Source organism: Bos indicus, chromosome 9, assembly GCF_029378745.1.
Source record: "Bos indicus isolate NIAB-ARS_2022 breed Sahiwal x Tharparkar chromosome 9, NIAB-ARS_B.indTharparkar_mat_pri_1.0, whole genome shotgun sequence".
NCBI classification, from domain to species: domain Eukaryota; kingdom Metazoa; phylum Chordata; class Mammalia; order Artiodactyla; family Bovidae; genus Bos; species Bos indicus.
In genome coordinates this window covers 31,558,296-31,585,408 of record NC_091768.1, presented here as the reverse complement: position 1 = coordinate 31,585,408, position 27,113 = coordinate 31,558,296, and the positions used below count along the sequence as shown (strand labels likewise).

General features: G+C 38.4%; 1 long non-coding RNA gene across 4 annotated transcripts in view; it reads left to right on the top strand.

The window, feature by feature from the left end:
- The window catches only part of LOC139184897 (uncharacterized), a 37,049-nt gene extending 10,552 nt beyond the window's left edge, over nucleotides 1-26,497 (top strand). For 2 of the 4 annotated variants that reach the window (XR_011568414.1, XR_011568412.1), the window contains 5 exons: nucleotides 9,034-11,952; nucleotides 19,997-20,142; nucleotides 22,828-22,936; nucleotides 23,672-23,722; nucleotides 25,143-26,497. This is a non-coding gene — a long non-coding RNA (uncharacterized lncRNA). The remainder of the gene's footprint in view (nucleotides 1-9,033; nucleotides 11,953-19,996; nucleotides 20,143-22,827; nucleotides 22,937-23,671; nucleotides 23,723-25,142) is intronic. The other 2 variants (XR_011568415.1, XR_011568413.1) reach the window with 2 other exon arrangements.
- Nucleotides 26,498-27,113: the final 616 nt, after the last annotated feature.

Below are 27,113 nucleotides of genomic sequence, written 5' to 3'. Positions count from 1 at the left end.
TCTGATCATCTGCTAGGACCACAGAGAATGGCACTGAAATCCATTTCCTTGTTCAAGCTAGAAAATGAGGGACTATGCTTTGACATCTCCTTTTTATTTGTCTCCAGTACTCAATCTATAGTTAAGCTCTATTGGTTTTCCTTTCTTAATTACTCTCACTTGTATTATTATAATAGCCTCCTTTCTCCACTCCCAGATCTGTATTTTCACTCTGAAGCCAGAGTGATCCTTTCAAAACTCTAATCTTATCAGAGGATTCCTTTCTTAAAATCTTTTCCCACTTAGTTTTTTTTTTTTTTTAATAATAATCTTATCAAGATATAATTTACATACCATAAAATTCACCCTTTTGAAGTGTGCAATTCGGTAGGTTTTAGAATATTCACAGAGTTATGCAATTATCATCTCTAATTTTAGAATATCTTTTTCTTCTCAAAAATGAAACTTGTAACTAATACCAGTCACACTCCGTTCTTCCCTTCCCTCAGTCCCTGACAACTACTAATCTACCTCTGTCTCTACAAATTTGTCTACTTTTTATATTTCATATAAATTAAATTATACAATCCCATTGTTTTTTGGATAAAGACAAAAATCATTAACCTTGGCTTTAAAACCCTGTGGAGCCTGGTCTCCATTTCTTCTCGTGTCTCATCTCAAATTGTATTCTCCTCCATCTCTTGAATCCATTCACATCAGGCGTCTTTCTTTATTCCCTACTTAGAATGCTTCCTGCTGCTAAAGGTTTTTGCATGTGTTATTTTCTCTTTCTCTTCTTATCCAGTAAATTCTGTCTCATTGTTCAACAAGAGCCCAAATGTTACTCTTTCAGAATGGATGCTCCTGACCCTTCTGACTGTATCAAATCTCCTAATCACAGGGTCTGATGACACAGGATGCTTCTTCTACTTTGAAGCCTTTGTCACAGTTGCAGTATTCATTTTTCTTTTGTCATTATTTGATTAATGCCTTTTCTTCAGTGGTCCAAGCTCTGCCTTAGTATCTAGCATAGAATCTCACAGATGGTACAGACTGATTAATGTTTACTTAATGAATAAAAGAAGATTGGAATAAAGATTTGTGGAAAATAGGTGCTGAAGTTGAGCTGACATTAGAAAAAGATGAAAAATGGAATGCAAAGTTTGGTAGGGGAAGTATGCAGCAAATATTTTCAGAACTGGCCCTTAGCATCCTGGGATATAAATGTAACTCAACCTTCTGCACCTTCTTACCTCATCTTCTCCATCTATAAAATGAGGATTACATTTGTCTTTGTATGCCACAGACTAATTCAAAGACTCAATGAGGTAATGTATTTAAACAAGTTTTTTAAACCATATATCAGAGTTATTAAATTAAAAGTGTTGTTCTTATTAAATAATCTAGAAATATATACTCAATAATCTTGGTTATTTATAGGATATAAAACTAGGTGGTATGGAAAATAGGGAGAATGATAACTTTTATCATTTGTGTATGTAACACATATATTTGTCAATTATAAAGTTTAAATTTGTTTCCTTGATTGATAAGAATATGAAAGGCATTTTGCTATTTTATGAAAAAGAGAAGCAATCGGATCTAAGGTAAGTAAGATGACATATGTGACAACAGGATTCAGTTCAGTTCAGTCACTCAGTCGTGTCCGACTCCTTGTGACCCCATGAATCGCAGCACGCCAGGCCTCCCTGTCCATCACCAGCTCCTGGAGTTCACTCAAACTCACATCCATCGAGTCGGTGATGCCATCCAGCCATCTCATCCTCTGTCATCCCCTTCTCCTTCTGCCCCCAATCCTCCCAGCCTCTGTCATCCCCTTCTCCTTCTGCCCCCAATCCTCCCAGCATAAGAGTCTTCTCCAACAGGATTAGAAGTAGCCAAAACATTGAATACTGGCAGAGATCTTAGATAACAGCTATAACTGAACCAATAAGAAGTTCAAGGCTTTTGTGAGATTTAGTCAGGAAAAAAAAAACAAAAGCTGCATGTGAAAATGGATGTTTCATTTGAAAACCCAATTTTTTTGTTTCATATTGTTGATTAAATATATCATAGCACTGTAATCTAAGAATTTCTCTGAGTTCTGTGTGATTAAAAACTCATCAGTGGCTTCTGTGGGATAAAAAATTTATGTGGAGACTAATCACAGTATCCTGGAGAGGAGAAAAATTGGCATTAGCACTAAATACAGTGCCTATTTAATAAATATATGTGTGTATATATATATATGTTATATACATTGATATGTCATTTCTATGGTATTAATGATTGATTTAGGAGAAGGAAATGGCAACCCATTCCAGTGTTCTTGCCTGGAGAATTCTATGGACAGGGGAGCCTGGTGGGCTGCAGTCTATGGGGTCCCAAAGAGTCGGACATGACTGAAGGACTAACACAGAATGATTGATTTGGTTGTACATCCAAGGAGTAGAAAGACTATTTATGATCATGTAAATTCCTATTATTACAGAATTTGGGGATAGACAGGGCCTCAAGCATCATCATATTTTAATCCAAGCAGGGTATGGCTCTCTTACAGGTTTACGTTAGCTGTTAGTTGCAGAAACAGGCCTAGAGTACGGGCATTGAGATTTCCAATCTAATATTGTTACTTTACTACTGTCACTAAGACAGTGGCTTCAATTATCTTATTGGGTCCATCCTTCATGTGGCTATCCTTAGTTCTAGCTCTACAACCAGAGATTGGCTTGTTTACATTTCCATTTGCAGGCTATTGTACAAGAGCATCTAATCTGGTTTCAGCATTATTACTCTTTGAATTTTAGGGCTATCAAGATTAATGCCCATTGCATAACTCTTCATGTCTAAGAATTTATAAGCAGCCAGTCTTTAAGTTCACAGAGAAACTTCTTGAATGTCAGAACTAAGAAAAATTTAGGGAACTCTTGTGCTGTCTTACTGGGACTGTTAATTGGTACAGCCACTATGGAAAATAGTGTAAGGTTTTCTCAAAAATAGAACTACCATATGATCCAACAAGGTCAGGAGGGGTGGCGGTGAGGAGATACCCCTCGTCCAAGGTAAGAGAAACCCAATTAAGATGGTAGGTGTTGCAAGAGGTCATCAGAGAGCAGACACACTGAAACCAGAATCAAAGAAAACTAGTCAATCTAATCACATGGACCACAGCCTTGTCTAACTCAATGAAACTAAGCCATGCCTTGTGGGGCCACCCAGGACAGGCGGGTCATGGTGGAGAGGTCTGACAGAATGTGGTCCACTGGAGAAGGGAATCACAAACCACTTCAGTATTCTTGCCTTGAGAACCCCATGAACAGTATGAAAACGCAAAATGATAGGTTACTGAAAGAGGAACTCCCCAGGTTGGTAGGTGCCCAATATGCTACTGGAGATCAGGGGAGAAATAACTCCAGAAAGAATGAAGGGATGGAGCCAAAGCAAAAAAAAAAAATACTCAGTTGTGGAGGTGACTGGTAATAGAAGCAAGATCCAATGCTGTAAAGAACAATATTGCATAGAAACCTGGCATGTTAGGTCCATGAATCAAGGCAAATTGGAAGTGGTCAAACAGGAGATAGCAAGAGTGAACATCAACATTCTAGGAATCAGCGAACTAAAATGGCCTGGAATGGGTGAATTTAACTCAGATGACCATTATATCTACTACTACGGGCAGGAATCCCTAAGAAGAAATGGACTAGCCATCATGGTCAACAAAAGAGTCTAAAATGCAGTACTTGGATGCAATCTCAAAAACAACAGAATGATCTCTGTTCATTTCCAAGGCAAACCATTCAATATCACAGTAATCCAAATCTATGCCCCAAACAGTAAGGCTGAAGAAGCTGAAGTTGAACTGTTCTATGAAGACCTACAAGACCTTTTAGAACTAACACCCAAAAAAGATGTCCTTTTCTGGAATGCAAAAGTAGGAAGTCAAGAAACACCTGGAGTAACAGGCAAATTTGGTCTTGGAATACGGAATGAAGCAGGGTAAAGACTAATAGAGTTTTGCCAAGAAAATGCACTGGTCATAGCAAACACCCTCTTCCAACAACCCAAGAGAAGACTCTATACATGGACATCACCAGATGGTCAACACCGAAACCAGATTGATTATATTCTTTGCAGCCAAAGATGGAGAAGCTCTATACAGTCAGCAAAAACAAGACCAGGAGCTGACTGTGGCTCAGATCATGAACTCCTTATTGCCAAATTCAGACTGAAATTGAAGAAAGTAGGGAAAACCACTAGACCATTCAGGTATGACCTAAATCAAATCCCATATGATTATACAGTGGAAGTGAGAAATAGATTTAAGAACTAGATCTGATAGACAGAGTGCCTGATGAACTATGGAATGAGGTTCGTGACATTGTACAGGAGACAGGGATCAAGACCATTCCCAGAGAAAAGAAATGCAAAAAAGCAAAATGGCTGTCTGGGGAGGCCTTACAAATTGCTGTGAAAAGAAGAGAAGCAAAAAGCAAAGGAGAAAAGGAAAGATATAAGCATCTGAATGCAGAGTTCCAAAGAATAGCAAGCAGAGATAAGAAAGCCCTCCTCAGCGATCAATGCAAAGAAACAGAGGAAAACAACAGAATGGGAAAGACAAGAGATCTCTTCAAGAAAATTAGAGATACCAAGGGAATATTTCATGCAAAGATAGGCTCGATAAAGGACAGAAATGGTATGGACCTAACAGAAGCAGAAGATATTAAGAAGAGGTGGCAAGAATACACAGAAGAACTGTACAAAACAGAGCTTCATGACCCAGATAATCATGATGGTGTGATCACTGACCTAGAGCCAGACATCCTGGAATGTGAAGTCAAGTGGGCCTTAGAAAGCATCACTACGAACAAAGCTAGTGGAGGTGATGGAATTCCAGTCAAACTATTTCAAATCCGGAAAGATGATGCTGTGAAAGTGCTGCACTCAATATGCCAGCAAATTTGGAAAACTCAGCATTGGCCACAGGACTGGAAAAAGTCAGTTTTCATTCCAATCCCAAAGAAAGGCAATGCCAAAGAATGCTCAAACTACCGCACAATTGCACTCATCTCACACGCTAGTAAAGTAATGCTCAAAATTCTCCAAGCCAGGCTTCAGCAGTACATGAACCGTGAACTTTCTGATGTTCAAGCTGGTTTTAGAAAAGGCAGAGGAACCAGAGATCAAATTGCCAACATCTGCTGGATCATGGAAAAAGCAAGAGAGTTCCAGAAAAACATCTATTTCTGCCTTATTGACTATGCCAAAGCCTTTGACTGTGTGGATCACAATAAACTGTGGAAAATTCTGAAAGAGATGGGAATACCAGACCACCTGATCTGCCTCTTGAGAAACCTATATGCAGGTCAGGAAGCAACAGTTAGAGCTGGACATGGAACAACAGACTGGTTCCAAATAGGAAAAGGAGTTCGTCAAGGCTGTATATTGTCACCCTGCTTATTTAATTTATATGCAGAATACATCATGAGAAACACTGGGCTGGAAGAAGCACAAGCTGGAATCAAGATTGCCGGGAGAAATATCAATAACCTCAGACATGCAGATGACACCACCCTTATGGCAGAAAGTGAAGAGGAACTAAAAAGCCTCTTGATGAAAGTGAAAGAGGAGAGTGAAAAAGTTTGCTTAAATCTCAACATTCAAAAAACTAAGATCATGGCATCTGGTCCCATCACTTCATGGGAAAAGATGGGGAAACAGTGTCAGACTTTATTTTTTGGGCTCCAAAATCACTGCAGATGGTGATTGCAGCCATGAAATTAAAAGATGCTTACTCCTTGGAAGGAAAGTTATGACAAACCTAGATAGCATATTCAAAAGCAGAGACATTACTTTGCCAACAAAGGTTCGTCTAGTCAAGGCTATGGTTTTTTCAGTTGTCATGTATGGATGTGAGAGTTGGACTGTGAAGAAATCTGAGAGCCGAAGAATTGATGCTTTGGAACTGTGGTGCTGGAGAAGACTCTTGAGAGTCCCTTGGACTGCAAGGAGATCCAACCAGTCCATTCTAAAGGAGATCAGTCCTGGGTGTTCTTTGGAAGGAATGATGCTAAAGCTGAAACTGAAGTACTTTGGCCACATTATGCGAAGAGTTGACTCATTGGAAAAGACTCTGATGCTGGGACTGGGGGCAGGAGGAGAAGGGGACAACAGAGGATGAGATGGCTGGATGGCATCACTGACTCAATGGGCGTGAGTTTGAGTGAACTCTGGGGGAGATGTTGATGGACAGGGAGGCCTGGTGTGCTGAAATTCATGGGGTCGCAAAGAGTCAGACACGACTTAGCAACTGAACTGAACTGAAATATGATCCAGCAATTCCACTTCTGAGTATTTATTTAAAGAAAAGCACTAACTTGAAAAGATACATGCACCCCAATGGTCATTGCAACGTTATTTACAATAGTCAAGGTATGGAAACAACCTAGTGTTCATCAATGGATGAATGATAAGAAATTGTGTGTGTGTGTGTGTGTATAGTATATATATTGCATATATATACAATATAAGGCCTCCCTGGCAGCTCAGCTCGTTAAGAATCTGCCCGTAATGCAGGAGACCAGGGTTCAGTTCCTGGGTTGTCAAGATCCCCTGGAGGAGGGTATGGCAATCCACTTTAGTATTCTTGCCTGGAGAATCCCCATGGATGGAGGAGCCTCCGGGCTATAGTCCATGGGATCACAAAGAATCAGAAACAACTGAAAGACTAAGCACAGCACAGCAGAACATATACAATATAATATTCAACAAAAAATGAAAATTTCCATTTGTAACATATGAATAGACTTCAAGGGCATTATGTTAAATGAAATAAGTCAGACAGAAAGAGATAAATACCCTATGATCTTTCTTGCATGTGGAACCTAAAAACGAACGAAACCCAAGCTTATAGAGGTGGAGAACAGATTGGTGGTTGCCAGAGACAGGGGGCGAGGGGTGGGAAAAGTGGATGGAGGAGGTCTAAAGGTAAAAAACAAATAAAAAAACGAGGTTCTGTTAGGATTTAAGTTTATGATACCTTTAATTTCCATGAATAAATACAATTAATAGGGAGAAAACAGGGTTTATACCCAAGGGGAAAAAGTAAAGAATTTTCATTGCAGCAAGACTTCTGAAACATTATCAGTCTGGTCTCTGTGTGAAGTGGGGCTTCTCTGATGGTGCTACTGGTAAAGAACCCACCTGCCAGTTCAGGAAACATATTTTGCAGTTTCAATCCCTGGGTTGGGAAGATCCACAGGAGGAGGGCATGGCAACTCACTCCAGTATGCTTGCCTGGGGAATTCCATGGCCAGAGGAGTGTGGCGGGCTATAGTCCATGGGGTCGCAAAGAGTTGGACATGACTGAAGTGACTTAGCATGTGTGAAGTGATGCTGCAGTGGTGCCACGCAGGACAATACCATGTGGCCTCATCATACGAGTGAAAAAAAAGAAAGCAGTAGGATTCTAAGAATATTGTTTTCAAGGAAAAAAAAAAATCCATTCAACATATTTAATTGATTAAGAAGCTGGACGACTTAGTTGTTTGGGCGAGGAAGGAGACATTTCTTTGATAAGAAAATAAATGAGAGAGTGGGTGGGGGGAAACGTTAGGCTTTCAAGAGAAATCAAGCAAACGTCTAACAAAAAAATCATCTTAAAAACATACAGTGAACTGAGTAGCTGAGAGTTTAAAATAAATAACTCTGGATCATGAGCCTTTAATATTCTTTAATATGGCTTTCTTAATAAAAGTATTGGTCTTTTGGTTATTTGCCCAATCACTATACTTGGTTCTGTAGTGAATGATATTCACATAATGATAATATTAACATTTTTCAACCTTTAGAATTGAAACTCAATTTTAGTTATACACCCATGTGATTTAATTATGGTTGCATAAAAGAATATAAATGTTATAAACTTTGATAGTGGATAAGCAATGGTATATAATGACAAAAGCTGACCAGTTGAAGCGTGGGAGGCATTAGAGAGTGGAGTAACAGTTTCTTCATATTCCAGTGAGAGTGTTAGTCATTCAGTTATATCCAACTCTTTGTGATCCCATGGACTATAGCCTGCTAGGCTCCTCTGTCCATGGAATTCTCCAGGCAAGAGGGATCAAACCTGGGTCTCCTGCATTGCAGATGTGTTCTTTACTTACTGAACCACCAGGGAAGCCCTGTCTTCAATTGTGTCTAGTTTCCTGGGCTAGCTTGGTCACTAATTCAGACAAGAAAAAAATCACTTGTGATAATATTTCAAGCATAAAATAAGGATTTTGGAGTATATAATACCCATGGTCATGGAAGTACTATCTCAATTTTAGATATATATTTTTAAATAGCAAGATGAAGTGAAAAAGAAAACTCTTAATAAAAATTTAAAACTATCAAACCAACCAGTTCTCCTAAAAATATTAAAAGATAGTTAAAATATGACATATATAAAAAACAATGTGTATGAGATTGATAACAAAGTGTCCTTGAAGTATTTATTGAAGAAAACAACATTATAACCATAAAGGCTAACACACTGATTGAGCATCCAGGTGCTAGGTATGTTGTGAATAAATAATATATATGAACACAAAGTAAATGCAAGTTCATAGTTATTGCCAGAATTTGAAAGGATGGAGATGATCCCTAGTAGACAAGTGGTATATGCTTTATGCAGGCTTCCGTGATGGCTCAGACGGTAAAGCGTCTGCCCTCAATGAGGGAAACCCGGGTTCGATTCCTGGGTCAGAAAGATCCCCTGGAGAAGGAAATGGCAATCCACTCCAGCACTCTTGCCTGAAAAATCCCATGGACGGAGGAACCTGGCAGGCTACAGTCCATGGGGTCGCAAAGAATTGGACACGACTGAGCGACTTCATGATTCAAAATAAACTGAATTTTAAAAGTAGGTTGGATTTGCCATGTATTAACATGAATCCACCACAGGTATACACGTGTTCCCTATCCTGAACCCTCCTTTATTTAAAAAAAAAAAAGGAAAAAAAAAAGTAGGTTGGAAAAATACTGACTTTGTCAAAAATTCTTTTCTTGATATAGCGGAGACACAGAGGGCAATATTCAGGATAATAGGAGAAGAGAAGAGGAGGGACACCGCAGAAGCACAGCCATGAGACGGCAGACACGGGTAACGGTGGTATCAGATTACAGTAGCCTTTACAGGATGATTCCCTCTGGCCCTGTTTGAAGCAGTTAAGTAACAGTGTTTTTAAAAAAATTTAATGTAAATATGTATACTGTGACAGAAATTGCATCTTTGGTAATCATTTAAACTTCAGATAGAAAAAAATTATGTCAATTAATGTTTGAACGAATAAGAAATTATTCAGCATTATGTGGGGTAATGCAGGCAAATGTGTGAAGATCAGTTAATAGTTAATCTTTAATTTTTCTTCCAATTGTTAAATTCTGTGATTCAAGGCACTTTTATTTGAAATATACAAACAAAATTTAAATAAATATTAAATTTTTTTTTCTTCTTGAACTCATAATTCCATTATATTTTTCCAATAAACTTTTACTCTAATATTATATACTTTTATACTTCTGAAAGTCTTTTACTTGTCACCTATAATATATCTCAGGCTTCCCTGATAGCTCAGTTGGTAAAGAATCTACCTGCAATGCAGGAGACCCTGGTTTGATTCCTGGGTTGGAAATATCTGCTGGAGAAGGGACAGGCTACCCACTCCAGTATTCTTGGGCTTCCCTTGTGGCTCAGCTGGGAAAGAATCTGCCTACAATGAGGGAGACCTAGATTTGATCCCCGGGTTGAGAAGATCCCCTGGAGAAGGGAAAGGTTACCCACTCCAGTATTCTGGCCTGGAGAATTCCATAGACCATATAGCCTATGGGGTTGCAAAGAGTTGGACGAGGCTTTCATTTCACTATCACGTATCTCTGCAACAAATTTTTATAAATTAGAATTTAATTATTTTTTATTTTTCTAGCCATAAGGCTTTAAGTATTAAAAAAATTCTTCTAGATTGAACTTCATGAAAATTATTATTACAATTCAATTGGCCAAAAATTACTATATTATAAATTTTAAAACTTATTAAATGCAAAAAGAAAAATAATATTGACAATCTCAGTAAGAATAGCAGGTTTTTCATGTATGAATATTGGATATAATTTAATTGAGGCCAAGTTCAGCATCAATTATATTTTTATATTTTATATATATGTAAGCACTGAGAAAACTTTAAGTAAGAAGATAGAAATAGAAGTTTTGGTATAATAATATCATTCAATTTTTTGAGCTCTTTCTGACTTATGTGCCAAAAATTCATATAGTGATCTATCATGAAAAATATTTTTATTAATCTAACATCTGACAATTTAATTATGTTCTCTCCAGTTTTGATCCTGACTTGCAAAAGGATTTGTCATCCTGTCATTAGAGTCATTTTCTTTCTCAATTTATAGGCATTACACCTAAAAGGCTTTACTGAGATGTATTCAATCACTATTATTAACAATTCTGATACACATTTACCAATAAACAGTTTTGATAAAAAGCTTTCTTTTCATGCATTTTAAATATACTATTGTTAAAATCTCAGAGCTACAGAATTAGCTAATTTATGGAAAATATTTAAGCTGCTTATTTGGCAAAGCCAATCCTCAAATCAAATCAATCAGCCAAATGACATATTTACTGTCAGAAAAAGTCTGACTTTTCCCTGGTGGTTCAGATGGTAAAGCGTCTACCTGCAATGCAGGAGACCCAAGTTCAATCCCTGGGTCAGGAAGATCCCCTGGAGAAGGAAATGGCAACCCACTCCAGCATTCTTGCCTGGAAAATCTCACGGTCAGAGGAGCCGGATAGGTTACAGTCCATGGGGTTGCAAAGAGTTGGACATGACTAAGTGACTTAACTGTCAGTTTCATTTCTTAATTCAATTACATGCATTCATACGTGTCTTCATGAAACCCTCTCACATCTGAATTCTAATTCTGAGGGAGATGGTCATAGGACTGAGCCCGGCCAAAACTTTATTGCTTGGATGAAATAGAGCAATTTTGAAGTTGTGGTAAGTGATAGAAGTTTGGGGTGAAAATTTCTTAAGATACATAAAAAATAAAAAGAAAATACTAGTCTTAGGCAAACATATCTCTAGTATTTATGGAAGCCTCACTCCTAAAAGTGGAAGGAAAAAAAAGAACATAGGCACATCACAGAACCAGACACTCCTAAAGGGAGACAAGGTCCTCTAAAAATGAGAAAATCTGTTAGTAAGATTTCTAATTATTCTTGGAAGAAAAATAAAGAGGAGACAACCAAAGAAATCAATGACACTTCACATAAAATGTTTTGATGATTCAGGTTCTAAGGAACCCCAAAGATGGGAATGCCACGTGCATGTAGAAGTGTGGCAGAAGGCTGAAAGAATATGAAAACAGGCAAAGGCTAGAAGGGTAGAGAATTATAGAAGACTGTGACAGAAGGCAAGGAGCAAGATGGACAAGGACGAGGCAAGACCACTGTTTTCTTAGATGGTGTGTTACTCAAGATGGTAGATACGTTTCTACTCAACGTATTCAAGAGCAAGAAAATTGGTTTTCCAACTGGAAAAGTAGAATTAAAGTCTGAAACACATGAAACAATAAGTGACACTGATCACCTTTATACAAAAATCTTAGTTTCAATAAGTGACCTTATAGACTGTTGAAAGGACTTATAAACACAGTTGCAGAATTTCTATCAGCAATATTCTATAGTCATGATTAATTGGGAGACAGCTCATGAAGAGACTTATAACTTTTTAAAAAAGTTTGTCAAAGTGTCATAAAAATTGGGTGTTGATATACTTATCAGTGCTAAATGCTGTCTATAATTAGAAACCATAATAGTTTACTAATGATCTCTTAGAAAAATGTTCTTGTCTTCCTTTCTCTCTAGCACCAGTCAGATTCTCTAGGTGGAAACCACAGGGAACCAGATGGCAAATTAAGGTAAGAAGAATTTCCTTAAAATTTATTTAGAGTGGCCCAAATCTGAACCAGCATCACAGTCATGTTCTCAATGCCTGCAGTGGACGGACTGAAGTGGGATCATCATCACAATTGGGAAGGCAATGAGGGGATTCTTTTGGGGTGGGATTGAATGTAAGTGATCTCAGATTTTAGCCCTAGTTCTTAGTTCCTTAGAATTCTGTACATCTGTCTTGGGTGAAAAGAATACATGCACAGGTGCTAAGTCACTTCAGTCGTGTCTGACCCTTTGTGATCCTATGGACTAGAGCCCGCCAGGCTCCTCTGTCCATGGGATTCTCCAGACAAGAATATTGGAGTGGGTTGCCATACCCTCCTCCAGGGGATCTTCCTGACCCAGGGATTGAGTCAGCCTCTCTTGTGTCTACTGCATTGGCAGGTGGATTCTTTACCACTAGCGCCACTTGGGAAGCCCGGGGTGCATAGAATAGACTGGCTTAAAAAGCACACATTTCTTTGAATGCTTTCTAGGTGTCCCCATTAGAACTTAGCAGGAGATGGTGTGAGTTGGTAGTTCCAGAGGAGTGTGGAAGCACATGTGTACATCACTGGTGAGGGTAGGCATGGAGAAGGGGTGCTCTCTACACACCTAGGCTGTGTGGATCATCAGCAGAATCCACAGGGAAGACCAATGGGAGGTGGGGCCTGGATTCCCCGGTGTTGAGATTTATCTGCTTCACTTATGGCCTCTGGCAGAACCCTGCTGCTTTTGTGGATCTGGAGGTCCAGGACAGTTTGAGCAGTATCTGAGTTATTAACAAAATCTCCCTTTTTTTGTTTGCTGCTGTTGTGTTTGCCCCTCATTCCTGCTGGGAAAAAAAAAACAAAACAAAAACAATTGATGTGTTTCATTAATCATTCCTCGTGCAGAGACCTATATTGGCCTCATCCCCACTGTGCTTTATGGCTTTTTGTTTCTGCCTTTTGGGAAAAGAGGGGCTATCCAACTTCCTTCCACATTTTGATTACATGCATTTTTAACAGTTCATTAGTTTTTCCATGGGAAAAATTATTTGAACATAGAAGCCTTGTTAAAAGTAGATACAGAGTAGCTGAAAAGACAACTCTAAGGGAGGGTGTGTGTGTGTGTGTGTGTGTGTGTGTGTGTATATTGACATGACTAGTTTCAGGCATCCATTAAAGTGAAGTTGCATTTTTGTGTGTGTGACAGACCTGATTCAGCAATCTCTTAGCTTCCTTTATTTACAAACCAGAAGCTTCTGCTGTTTTATTAAAGACTGGAGGTAAAAGCTGAAGTGCTTTGCCATCACAGACATCAAAGGGACCTAAGTGTACTTTTCCCCTTATGTTTTAGGTAGTTTTTCCCTTCATGCCTGCTATCAGTCAGAGAGAGTGCTAGAATGTAATACCTCACACCTTGAAGATTAAACACCTTCTCAGCTGGTATTTCTGTTTCGACTTCGTTTCCTGCTACCCTCTATCATAAGCACCTTGCACCATGTCATGTTCATTCTTGGTTCTGTCTGAGCAATGAGACTATGTTTTCCAAAAGCATTTTTCTGCAAATAAGTAGACTCTGCCTTGTCTTTGACGTGAGCTTAGTTGCTGAATGAATTGCTTTGTTGGACAGCAAGATAAGATTATAATAGAGTCTGTAATAACGATGCCAATCACGAATGGCAGGAAGGCTGTTATTCTTGGACGGGTGTATTTGTAAATCATGCTAGATTTCCCACAGCTTAATCTAAAAATGCCACCTTGTCAGTGGTAGAAGCTTACATTTTGAGTTCCCAAGAAAACTGTTTCATAAAGAGCATCCTTTTCTTCTTCATCATGTAATAAATAAGTTCCAGGAAGGCTTCCTCTTATCTAAGGAATCAGTCAGGTCCCATTTTCACTTCTGTACCTAACCCTGTGTGAGTCGGGCAGTTGTCACACATTCTCTTATGTGTAGAATGATTCTTATTTGTATTCGAGGTTGTTGTTGTTTTCGCTTTAGTTTTCTTTGTGCTTAAATTGGAAGCAAATGTTCTAAGGTGGGCTAAGGAGTGTATTTCAGAGCTCTGTGGCCACAGGACAGACCTATAACGAAGGAGAAGCAGGTTGGAGGAAGAGTTTGGGGTGAGGAATTGCCCTTCAAAACAGGAAAACTTGAAGTTATGTATTAAAAGAAAAGGAAAAAAAAGGAAATGCTTCCAAAATTTTATAGATCTTCATGCAATTGATATGTTATGAAGAATAGAATAAAATAGATCTTGTATTTTATTTGCCTTATACTTTCAGAGATGTTCCATTTTTCTTTTCTTTTTTTTTTTACATCCTGAGAAAGTAGCTTCTCATGTTTTGGATTTAAATTTTTCTGAACCTTTTCTATGTACCCCAGTGACTAAAAAGAACAGTCACCACTCTGTAGTTCTAATAACAAAAGGACTGTGGACTGTTCCTCTATAAGTAAATGACCTATTTCAAAGCATGTTTCTATGTAAGGTCCAATTAATTGTGAGTTTAGGAGTCTAAAAGCCAGAAATGGCAGCTGATATTTTGTAAATAACCACTATTTATCAATATTTAAGGGGACGCTTTAGGGAACTTATAAGAAAATTATAGGAAAATTTGGATTAAGAAGGAGCATCAGATTATTTCAGTCTACCATTGTAGTTGAAAGACAAACAAAATGAGGCTCAGAGAAATTGAAAATTGTGTCATAGGTTTTGTTGAATGAACTAGCTGTGAAGTCCTGGTCTCTTGAATGTCTTTTCTGTAGTCAAGCTCTTTTGAATATGTTTGGTATCTCCTGTAATATGTTCATAACCAAATATACCTACTTTGGAATACAAACAAAACTTTTTCCAAACCAGAAACGTGTCTTGAGTTGTAAACTGTCAATTGTAATAAGCTAGCAGGAAAAAAAAAAAATTAAAACATGACTAATTTCCTCTTTGAAAAAAGAAGTTCTGAAAGGTTAAACTCATTTAAAGAATAGCATGTTACAAAATGACTTATTGTATATGATAAATTTTAATTATAAAGCACTTTCACAGATATTTCCTTTATTAAAAAACCTGTGAGGTGGTTGACTATTAGCTGCATTTCACAGATAAGAATCCCGGAGCTGAGAATTGAAGAGGCACATCTGAGACAGCAGCACGGGGTTTGCAGGTCCAGGTTTTCTGACTGCAAATCCCAGAGCTCTTGTCACTGTCTCCTAGTTTGTTCCTCAGCGGAAAATGGACCCACTCTTCTTCACCAGCATTCTTTATCTCTCAAATTTCATTCCAGTGTAGGAAGTAATAATGAGAATCTTTTAAAACCAAAGAGGTTATAGTCGAGAATTTCCAAAATCATGCTGCAGCTGAGGAAATACTCCTAGAAAGATGGTTAGAAGGGCAGGATACTGTTCTTCTGGAGGCTGGGATGGGTAGAGGTAGTTGGCATGCTCTTGCTAGCTCCTACGGGCTCTCAACAGACAAATTATTAAATTTACAGCGACTTTGCTCTTTGTTAACTAGCCATTAATAAAAATGAAATTGTGTAAACAGCATTGAATATTATGTTAACAACAAAGATATTAAATATGAAAGAGTTGTTACTTCTTACTTATCTTAATATACTTTACTATTATCTATGCTTTTGATGTTATTTACTTATCTAGTATCTGTAAGGTGGAAATGCTATATAATACTATCTGCTTTTCCCAGTCCTGCATTGATAGTTTGGAATCAACTATGATGGAAGTATTTATACTGTGAAAGTCATCAATGCTAAAAATTATCTCTTTGTTCATTGTCTAGACTTAAACAATTAATATTTTTAGCATTAATAATGCAGCTTAAATTTTAAATCGTGTTGTGTCTGCAGCTGTTACATTGTAAATAGCACAGAAAATTGAGAAAATATTCTTCTAGCATTTGAAAACTACTATCTGATTTAGCAAAGAAATTGCTCATGTCACTGAAAACTGAATGAATTCTGACAGACATCCTTGTTGTTTTATTTTAAACTCACCCTGTAATGTAAAAGAAAACATCAACCGTCTGTGTCAGAACTATACTGATTTGTCAATGACATGAGAATTTCTTTTTTGAATCAGATTGTAATCAAACATTTATACATAATCTATTGTGGCATCATTGCTGGGGACAGAATGAAAAAGAAACTGATAGTGTTTTTTTTTAGGAAAAAACTCTTTAATAGGAAACAGCAAGTTGCACTGAAGTCATTGGAATGGAATTTATTAGAGTGATGATTGCTGCTCGGTGCTTAGATGCTCAGTCATGTCCGACTCTTTGCAACCCTGTGAACTATAGCCCACCAGGCTCCTCTGTCCATTGGGATTCTCCAGGCAAGGCTACTAGAGCAGGTTGCCATGCCCTCCTCCAGGGGATCTTCCCAACACAGGGACTGACCCAGGTCTCCCGCATTACAGGCAGATTCTTTACCATCTGAGCCACCAGGGAAGCCCAAGAACACTGGAGTGGATAGCCTACTCCTTCTCCAGGGGGTCTTCCTGACCCAGGAATTGAACCGAGGTCTCCTGCATTGCAGGCAACAGTGATTTTTATATGTTTTATCATTGTTTGTAAATTGGGTTGCTATGTTTTTAAAGCAGTAAAATTTATATATATATATATATATATTTTTGGAAAGTCAGTTGTTGAACCCTTATCAGCACACCATGGATAGAGGGCATGTTGTTGGAAAATGAATACTCCTTGCAGATGAGAATATGAGAGAAATTCATGCTTGTCCCTTCCCTTGAACACCGGCTCTGTCCAAGTAATGTTTCCAGTTTTATGTAATAGACCTCTGTGACCTTTTCCTATATTGTGTGGAGAGGGACTCTTTTCTGTTTGTGGCATCTCACTTCAAATTCCAGAATGCATTTTACATTATAAAAAATAACCAACTTAACAGACAAATGGAAGACATAAAAAGCTCTCATTGCTGCTGCTGCTAAGTCGCTTCAGTCGTGTCCAACTCTGTGTGACCCCAGAGATTGGCAGCCCACCAGGCTCCCCTGTCCCTGGGGTTCTCCAGCTAAGAACACTGGAGTGGGTTGCCATTTCCTTCTCCAATGCAGGAAAGTGAAAAGTCAAAGTGAAGTCGCTCAGTTGTGTCTGACTCTTAGCGACCCCATGGACTACAGCCCACCAGGCTCCTCGGTCCATGGGATTTTCCAGGCAAGAGTACTGGAGTGGGGTGCCATTGCCTTCTCTGGTAGTTGAAGGTAAACTTCTGGTGTTGACCTCAATATTCTACCTCGGCTCTGTTGTTTATTTCGCTTTTCTAGTACCCAGTCCCTAGTACAGTGATTCTCCCATCTGGAACTAAAACATATAGCTCTGGTGCATTTTTGGTCCTTTACTCCATTGATTTGACTTCTCCAAAATCAGTCAGAATTTACCTTTCATTCTATCCTCTTGGAATTCTGTGTTATATTATGCTATTGTCTTAATAGTGGCCCAGAAGTTACTGCTACCCTGGCTTCGAGTGGTACATATTTACATTAATACCTACTCATTCTCTGGTCATGCTTTTGTCCGAATTGATAACTCAAGGGTTGGGATCCAAAACACTGTGGCATGATAGTAGTTAGTGATGGTGGGTATTCAATAAATAATTGAGGATTGACTGATAAGATTCCCTTCTAGACTCTTTCAATTATACCACTTCCGACTCTTCCTGCACTGACAGGTGAGTTAGTTATATGATCCCTTCTCTTTTTTTACTGACCTTTGAATTAAAGTTAATTTATACAAAATCCAAAATTACAGATTGAGCATCTACTAGTTTTCTGATAAAACTATCTTTGGTTTTAGAACTGGCTTGCTTTGCCATTCATGTATGCTTCATTGGTTTGTATTTGGGTTTGGCTCGTGCTGCAGTTAATCATATTTAAGTTCCATTTGTAAAGGCCTTGATGAGACAGCAGAAATGTCAAAAGAGAAGAAGAAATCATAGGATGCTATGGTCATCTGACTTCCAGTTGAAAAGTGGAGATTAGTTATAGGTCAAAGTAAATAAAGGATGTCTTTATAGTCTCAAGAAGCTTGCTAAGGTAAAACAGGGGGATCTTACTGAAAATACATTTTTACTTTTAAACCTTCCATGACTCCCATAAGGTTAAAATAGGAGTATAAGGATGCTATGGCTTCCCAGGTGGCGCTAGTGGTAAAGAACCTGTTTGCCAATGCAGGAGACATAAGAGATAGGGGTCTATCCACTGGAGGGCATGGCAATCCACTTCAGTAATCTTGCCTGGAGAATCGCATGAACAGAGGAGCCTGATAGGCTATAGTCCAAAGGATCATAGAGAGCTGGACACTACTGAAGTGACTTAGCACGTATGCACGCGTACGGAAGTGAAAGTGGTAGCTGCTCAGGCGTGTCTGGCTTTTGCGACCCCATGGACTAGAGCCCGCCAGGCCCCTCTGTCCATAGAATTCTCCAGGCAAGAATACTGGAGTGGGTTGCCATGCCTTTCTCCAGGGGATCTTCCTGACCCAGGGATCAAACCCAGGTCTCCTGCATCACAGGCAGATTCTTTATCATCCGAGCCACTTGGGAAGCCAGTGGGAAGGTTGCTAATATATATTTAATATATGAAACAGGTAACTGAATATGAGCGTTGCAAAGACAGGTAGATTAAGTGAAGTGCTTTGTAATAAGATTCCTGACTTCCAACTCTAGCTCCACATGCTTAGTATACTTAATTCACTTCTCTTAACCTCAGTTTTATTATTTGTAAAACTGGAGATTATTTATAGTGTTTCACATTATTGGACTGTTTTAATTATTAAATACAAAGTGTTTAGCAAAATTTCCACTCACAGATATTGGTGACAACATATGGCCAAGAGGGTTTTCATGATGTGAAATCTTATCAATAGACAAGTTAGGAATCATTTCTCTTTAGAGAATCTTTTCTTTCATGAGCCACATAATGACATTATCTATTATTATTACTAAAATGGTGGTATTTCACGAAAATATTTTAATTAACTACAAATAGACTTAGTTTAAGTTATTTGTTCAGTTTTGAAGGATTGCTCAAATATTTTTATTATAGGCAATTTGTGAAAATGGAAATTATTGAATTTCACTGGGAATTCTTTTTGTTACAGAGATCATGAAGACCTGAGGGCTATCTGAGATGTGATGGGGAAGGTTATGGTACAAAGTGCTGTGGTCTGTCATGGTGCATGGTTTAATTCCAAATCCAGCCTAAGAGTTTCCATTTTATAGCCATGTATTCTGGGAATTTAAACTTTTTGAAAATCTGATGAAATGTTATTAGTATTATAGTATGTTTTTATCATTGGGACTTCCCTGGTGGCTCAGACATTAAGGAGTCTGCCTGTAATGTGGGAGACCCTGTTTCAATCCCTGGGTAGGGAAGATCCCCTGGAGAAGGAAATGGCAACCCATTCCAGTATTCTTGCCTGGAAAATCCAATGGATGGAGAAGCCTGGCAATGGATGGAGGAGCCTGGCAGGCTACAGTCCATGGGGTCACAGAGTGGGACACGACTGAGTGACTTCATTTCTTTTTATCATAGGTGCATTTTGTAGTGACTCTTGAAAGAGTTATTTCTTCCTTGTATTAGACGTAATTGTCTGTATTATCAAAACACAATAAGTCACGTAAATATCAAGCTTTTCTAAAATTTATTGTTTAATCTCTGCTATATAAACAGATTGTAATTGGGAAGTGCATACAAAGACTAAGATGATCAGATCTGATTAACCTGGTCTGCTGAACCCTCTTCCCCACCTCTTGCCCGCGCCCACCCCCCCACCCCCCCCAACCTTGGGACATTGCCTCCTGCAGTTTGCTCCTTGGAAGTCTGGATGTAGGCTGTTACAGAGGGTCACCTTGGAGGTCCAAGTAGTTATGGAAATGCTGGTTTTGGAGATTTATGAAGCATATTAGCTTATTGAAATCTTTGAGAAGTCCAGTAAAGCAAGTCGTTTGAACCAGTGTTTTCCTCTTTTATTGCATACTGCTTATAACTTGTATTATTTTTTGATGAAACATGTTTTAGGAAGCTTTACTCTGGATTACAAATTCCTCAGCCAGAAGCACAAAAAAACCTGAAATTGCTTTGAACAAAGTCCTTAGAGTTGATTTGGAATGAGAAGAATTGGGTTTGAGACTTTATGCAATAATTTTACAGCTAAGTAACACTGGGTAAGTTATTTCATCTGTCCAAATCTCAGTTTCCTTTTTGGTAAAAGCATAAAATACCTAATATTTATGTACAGGTTTTTATCAATATTACATAAGTTAAAGGAAGTGAAAATAATATATATTACCAGTGGATGAAATTTATTGACTCACATACTCCCCTTATAGATTTACTGGGCCTTTTTTAACACACATTGGACCTTATGCACATGTTAATGAACTTAGGTCTCCAGGTCTCAGCCCATGACAAACCAGGATTAAGAAAAACAACTAGAAAGCAATTGAGGCTGTTGTGGAGCAGTGACAAGAAGATCAGTAATTGGAAATCGAAAAGCAGACTGATTATATTGATACATGGCATGATAGTCAGTGTTTATAGTTCATCAAGAAATGGTTAAATAATGAAGGAATCATCCATCTAAAAAGAGGTAGTGCCTTATATTTTAGGGAAAATACCATAAAATAGTTCCTTTAAATCAGGATCTCTCTTCTCTGTACTTGAACACCTGTTTTTTGTACTGAGGTCAGGACATACTGAGATCTCTAATTTTCTGCTTAGAAAAAAATTTCAGGATTAGTTGACTAGCAATGTATTTGTTTGGAGAAACTCTTTCCCTGATTGATTCCCTAGACTGATTTTATTTATTTGTATTGTCAAACATGTCTGATAGTTTATGTAGATTTTCTACATATATATATGGAGAAAGAAATGGCAACCCACTCCAGTATTCTTGCCTAGAGAATCCTGTGGACAGAGGAGCCTGGTGGGCTACTGTACACAGGGTCGCACAGAGTCAGACACGACTGAAGCGACTTAGCATGCATGCATGCATTGGAGAAGGAAATGGCAACCCACTCCAGTGTTCTTGCCTGGAGAATCCCAGGGATGGGGGAGCCTGGTGGGCTGCCATCTCTGGGGTCGCACAGAGTCGGACATGACTGAAGTGACTTAGCAGCAGCAGCATATATATATCAGTTCAGTTCAGTCGCTCAGTCATGTCTGACTCTTTGCAACCCCATGAATCACAGCAAGCCAGGCCTCCCTGTCCATCACAAACTCCTGGAGTTCACTCAGACTCACATCCGTCGAGTCAGTGATGCCATCTAGCCATCTCATCCTCTGTTGTCCCCTTCTCCTCCTGCCCCTAATCCCTCCCAGCATCAGAGTCTTTTCCAATGAGTCAGCTCTTCGCATGAGATGGCCAAAGTACTGGAGTTTCAGCTTCAGCATCATTCCTTCCAAAGAAATCCCAGGGCTGATCTCCTTCAGAATGGACTGGTTGGATCTCCTTGCAGTCCAAGGGACTCTCAAGAGTCTTCTCCAACACCACAGTTCAAAAGCATCAATTCTTCGGCGCTCAGCCTTCTTCACAGTCCAACTCTCACATCCATACATGACCACAGGAAAAACCATGACTAGACAAAACTTTGTTGGCAAAGTAATGTCTCTGCTTTTGAATATGCTATCTAGGTTGGTCATAACTTTCCTTCCAAGGAGTAAGCGTCTTTTAATTTCATGGCTGCAGTCACCATCTGTAGTGATTTTGGATGCAATCTCAAAAACGATAGAATGATCTCTGTTCGTTTCCAAGGCAAACCATTCAATATCACAGTAATTCAAGTCTATGCCCCAACCAGTAACGCTGAAGAAGCTGAACTTGAACGGTTCTATGAAGACCTACAAGACCTTTTAAAACACCCAAAAAAGATGTCCTTTTCATTATAGGGGACCAGAATGCAAAAGTAGGAAGTCAAGAAACACCTGGAGTAACAGGCAAATTTGGCCTTGGAATACAGAATGAAGCAGGGCAAAGACTAATAGAGTTTGGCCAAGAAAATGCACTGGTCATAACAAACACCCTCTTCCAACAACACAAGAGAAGACCCTATACATGGACATCACCAGATGGTCAACACCGAAATCAGATTGATTATATTCTTTACAGCCAAAGATGGAGAAGCTCTATACAGTCAGCTAAAACAAGACCAGGAGCTGACTGTGGCTCAGACCATGAACTCCTTATTGCCAAATTCAAACTGAAATTGAAGAAAGTAGGGAAAACCACTAGACCATTCAGGTATGACCTAAATCAAATCCCTTCTGATTATACAGTGGAAGTGAGAAATAGATTTAAGGGCCTAGATCTGATAGATAGAGTGCCTGATGAACTATGGAATGAGGTTCGTGACATTGTACAGGAGACAGGGATCAAGACCATCCCATGGAAAAGAAATGCAAAAAAGCAAAATGGCTGTCTGGGGAGGCCTTACAAATAGCTGTGAAAAGAAGAGAAGCAAAAAGCAAAGGAGAAAAGGAAAGATATAAACATCTGAATGCAGAGTTCCAAAGAATAGCAAGAAGAGATAAGAAAGCCTTCTTCAGCAATCAATGAAAACATATACAAAACAAAAATCTGAAACCTATTCATCTTAACATCCCCACAGGACCCTTCAAGAAGCTTCCAACCCTTATATTAAATAGTTGAATAAAATGAATTAAAAAGACAGAGAGAGAGAGAAAGAAAGGACCTTGTGACAACTGTAAACAGTTTTGTAGATTGTCTTTCCACTGAGCTCTTCAAGCAAATGTGGTTCTAAACTTTTAATGATTATTCAGTAGGTATTGATGTGATACTATCAGTGACATAATACAGATATAAAAAGCTTTCAGCATACGATCTCTTACAGATAAATCTTGAAAGGTACCAAGGAGGACTCATCAAATATCATCTGAGTGAGATAGTCCTGAGAGCATAACCCATGAATATAATCCATCTGAGACAGCGCTTAACTCCAGGTAAGAGGATAAATGACATAACCAAGAATGTACATGGTTCTCGAGAAACTTTTATCATTCTCCATTATTCTCCTTTGTCAGAGAGAATAAAATCATAGGCTAAAATTTACTTTCCCATAACTCCTACAGAGCATCCTGTTCTTGGTCACTGAGTTTATATTTAATGATGAGGAGGTTGAGGAAGGCTCTTGTGTTTATATTACTGTCAGATTTTTAATTCATTTAAGGTTTTTGTGATTTGTTGAACTTAGGAAATTAATGAATTTTTTATGTTGCAGCAGTATGAATGAAGCCTTAGGGCTGATAGGCCAATTATTGGTTATAAGTGGAAGGACAGTTTATACACTTAAAGCCACATATTCCAAAATGTAGGTAGTTTCTGCTGCTGCTGCTGCTAAGTCGCTTCAGTCGTGTCCGACTCTGTGCAACCCCATAGACGGCAGCCCACCAGGCTCCCCTGTCCCTGGGATTCTCCAGGCAAGAACACTGGAGTGGGTTGCCATTTCCTTCTCCAATGCATGAAAGTGAAAAGTGAAAGTGAAGTCGCTCAGTCTAGATACAAGCAAATTATAGAAATACATAATTTTAAAAGCCAGGTACTTTGATGTCTTTTTATGATTATCAAAGGAGAATTAAAAATCCAGTATTATTTAAAACCTTGTCTTAGGCTTGCTTTTATGCAGACGTTTCTATCTCTGCCGTTCTCTTTTATTTTTGTTTATTTTCTGTTATTAGCCAGATGAAATGTGGATTTGCAGCAGTAACCCTGGCCAGAGATGGCCGAAAGTATGTATAGTCCATACATATTTTCTTCTTGTTCTCATCCTTAGTTCACTGGCTTTACTTTTCTGTTGCTTTCCTTCTATCTCCTTTCCCTCCTCTGTCTCTGATTAATTTTTATTCTCTTCTGCTCCATGACTCCCTTTCCTTTTATTTTCTCAAATATTTCTCTTGTGTCCTTCCTATTCTCCTCATTTCTTTTTTTTCTCTGTGATTCTCATTTCCCCCTACATCACCGTCCACGTCCTGTTTCCTAATCACCTCCTCCCAGCAGTGCTTAGTAATTCTTCCACCGCATAGATGCTTCTTTTCCGTTCCATCATCTCTCTTCCTTCTGATCCCCATGGAGCCACTTGGACACTTTCATCCGTGTGCACTCTGAGACAAGACTCATTTAGATTTGTCTGGTATTGGCAGCAGAAGAGAGTTCTATTTAGAGCAAGGGACATGAGGTACAGTAAGTGTCTCCTGTGTCCAGCTTAGCTGTGATCTGGCTTCTTGCCAGAATCAGGAATCAGTCAGTGTTCAGGAAAAATGAATTTCAGTTACAGGGACCGGGCTGATGTGTGAGGCTTGCTGTGTAGGGGAGGTGACAGGGAATGAACCCTGCAGATCTTTAGGTCCTGGACTGACCAGGTGTGTTTCATTGCTGAAGGGCATCATGCTGATTGTAACAGGCAAAGTTATCATTTCTGTCTGCTTCTTCATTCAATTTATGCCACATATCATTGCCAGACTAATTTACCACTTTGCTGCTTTACTCTCGCCTCTCTTGAACCCCATGCAGAAGAAACTCTGGTTACTGCTTTGTTCACACCTCCGTTCCTTAGCACCTTGCCTGCCACCAGATGAGAGCCCTGGCTTCCCTCTGCACTCCCCTCGCCAAGTTGTCTGCCTTCTTTCACTCATACTCTTTGCATCTGTTTATTTGACCTTTCCTCTCAGTGTCCTTCTCATTTTTTGAAAGACTCAGCTCAGCGTTTTTTGGAGGATGTGTTGCATTTAAGCAACTGCATCTGTAACCTCTAAATTTTTAGCACCCTTATAAAAGCTTATCATTATGATTTTCCTACATATTAGTTTTCATCCTGTCTTCCTTCTCTCTCAAATTATAAGCCCTGGGCATAAACTTTGCACCTATTCTGCCTATATCTAATAAACATTAGAGGATATAATTTCACATTTGATGAGGATATAATTTCACATTTAAAAATGTTTGTGATTAAAGGGGACATAATTTGATGAGGATATAATTTCACTTATTAACATTTTTGTGATTAGATTAAAGCTATTTTCGTGTTTCTACTGTTGTGCATAAATAAAAGTACTTAAAAGAAGGCAGTGATCTTGGAAGGATTATATAGTATTATGTTTAATTTTTAAGTATTATATATTCTTATCCAGGCTTTTTTTTTTTTTTTACCAGAAAAAGTGTTGGTGAAAAATACATCCTTTGGTGGGCCAGGGTCTCCATCCAAAGTCTTGATGTCAAGTCCTTCCACAGGCTTCAGGTGAGTGTTTTATCGAGTGGTCACTTCGTGGAACAGTCCAGTAGTCCTTGGCTTGGACCGTTTATCTCTTTGTAGGTGATGTCAGGGGCTCTTTTCATGTTTTAAAAAAGCCTTTTGTTTTTATCCTATGGTATAATTTTCTGGACCGGTTTTTGAACACTATCTTTAATGTCAGAATCAACTGGATATTTCAAGTACCTTAATGAATAGTTGCTAGGAGAAAATGATGCTTTGGGTCCTTAATAGACATGTAAATAGACATGTTTCCCATAATACCTATGTCCTTCTCAGAAAGTGTGTTCTAATAGCCACTGTTGAGTGGGCAACCATACGTGTGACACTCACTCCAAACCAGCCACAGCTTAAAATCAGTGGTCTGTTAAGCTGTTCCCTCTTCTAGAAATTTGGAGTGGGGACACAGGTCTCCTCCCAAATCAGCATTTACATTTGTAAAGAATGCTAAGCCTGGAGTGTAAGTCTGTCTTTGACTCATATACACATGGGTAGCTAAATCTGGACAACACACAGGGAAGATAACAGAGACATGGAGACAGAAGCAGAGATAAGACCTCATGACGTGAGCGACAAAAACAAAAAGATATAGATACAGAAATACAGAGATAGAGGGAGATTCATCAGCCAGTTGGGGGAGAGAGAAAGAGGGAGAAAAAGAGAAAAGAGAGAGGGAAGGAGAGATACACTTGGAACAGCACTCAGATCCAAACAACTCACTAGTTCTTTATTCCACAAAAGGCCACTCCTCCTCCCTAATGAGGACAGAAGCAGAAACCCTTGTTCTGAAGCCAGGTTGAATTGATTCTATTCCTCTATTTTGGGTATCCAAAAGAGTCTAAGACAAGACAGCCTTCCTTTCGTCTGTGCATCTCTAACTCAGAACAACTTACGTTGTAACAGTTTCATGTTCTGGCTGTGAATGAAGGTTCATGCATTCTGTCTTGGTATTTAATAGCCAAAGCTCATTAACAGTCATTACTATAGTAAATCCACAATGAAGATTTCTCCCTGAATAATATTGAAACATTACTGCCAAATTTTATAATTTCGGGTTCTTTACTAAATTCATTGGTTCATCAAAATAATTAATCAGTGTTTAAAAAAGAATTATCTAAAAATAAGTAACATTAACAATGACAAAGACCCAAATAGTGGTTCATTGTGTTCTAAAGCGTCTGTGTAAAACATATATTTTTTCCATGAAACTAAATGGTGATTTGCATTAAGTTTAATTAAACCAAATAAACAAATATTTGTTATACTAATTTAATGTTTTAAATTACAATTTCATTGGTTTTGTAGTTTTGCTATCATTTAATGTAAAATTGCTTTGGTATTTTATATGATCATAAACCTAAGGACTTGATACCTATTTTTATATTGTATATAAAAATACATACAAATACTTGGATGTATGCAAATATTTATACATACGGATGTTTGTATGCATATCTGTATATATACAGATATTATTAGGAAAATAATTTAGGTAATAGTATAGGGTATCTAATATTTTTCCCTTCAAAGAAGTTCCATGTGTTATCAAATTTGAGAAATTCTGAATTCAGTAGTTGTTTTGAAATGAAAGTTTTTCTTTATTCACTTGACTTTTTCAATTTTTAAAAGTAAATTCCTAAATTTATCCAGTGCACCCAATATTTTATGTATCCTATAGCACTTTCTTAGGGTCCAATACATTTGTTTTGAACAGTTATGTGAAATTTCTCACTGTGTCTCTCTGCATTTTCTTCAGTAATTTCAATCTTTTGTCTGAACACCAAGAAGCAGCTTGTCAGATCTCTTGGTCTGGACACTATATCAATGAGGCCAAGTTTATGGCATGAAGATAGGAAGCTAAGTGGTTTTCACTT